Raw genomic sequence first — 743 nt, 5'->3', positions numbered from 1 at the left:
GGCAGCAGCTCCTAGATGAGTGGGGCCAGGGGATCTCCATGTGCTGCTGTCTGCAGGCGCTGCCCCCAGAGCTCCCATTGGCTACAGTTCCTGGCCAATGGGAGCTGCAGAGTTGGTGCTCGGGGCAGGGGCAGCACGTGGAGACACTCCCCCCACCCCAGGGGATGCTGGGACATGCCAGCCACTTCTGGGAGCGGCACGGAGGGATGGAGGCAGAGTGGGCAAGGAGCCACCTTAGTGCTGCTGGCACATCTCTGCACACCCCTTGTGGGGGGAGGGGAGCAGAGGGTCTCCATGTGCTGCCTGGGGTAGGGGCAGAGCACGGAGCTGCCTCTCCTCCCGGATCTATTCCAGGAGTGGGTGGGTGGGGTCTTTTGGCCTGCAAGGTGCAGCAGGTCGGACTAGATGATCACACTGGTCCCTTCTGACCTTAAAGGCTCTGAGTCTAAAAGGGAGAGGGAAGTAAAGGAAATTTTTTTAAAAAAATAAACCAAGCATTGTAATACCAGGATGACTCCAACAGCTCATTAAATAGTCCCACCATTTTCTTCCTCCACTGGGTGTTTAATGACCTGTTGGGATTTGGGACACTGATTCTCTCATTCCATTGATAAACTGATACAATGTGACTTAAATTAAACCAATTCCCAGTGGAGGAATCATCACATCATTGTATTGGCTGGGAATCGAACCCAGGTCAACTGCTTGGAAGGTAGCTATGCTCACCACTATACCACCAAGGC

At 54.1% G+C, this 743-nt stretch overlaps 1 non-coding gene across 1 annotated transcript; it reads right to left on the bottom strand.

The window, feature by feature from the left end:
* Positions 1 to 671: 671 nt before the first annotated feature.
* Positions 672 to 743, bottom strand: TRNAG-UCC. Its single transcript has one exon. It is a non-coding gene; the product is annotated as a tRNA-Gly (tRNA).

This window comes from Mauremys reevesii, linkage group 14 (genome assembly GCF_016161935.1).
Source record: "Mauremys reevesii isolate NIE-2019 linkage group 14, ASM1616193v1, whole genome shotgun sequence".
NCBI lineage: Eukaryota > Metazoa > Chordata > Testudines > Geoemydidae > Mauremys > Mauremys reevesii.
This window is presented reverse-complemented; position numbering and strand designations above follow the sequence as displayed.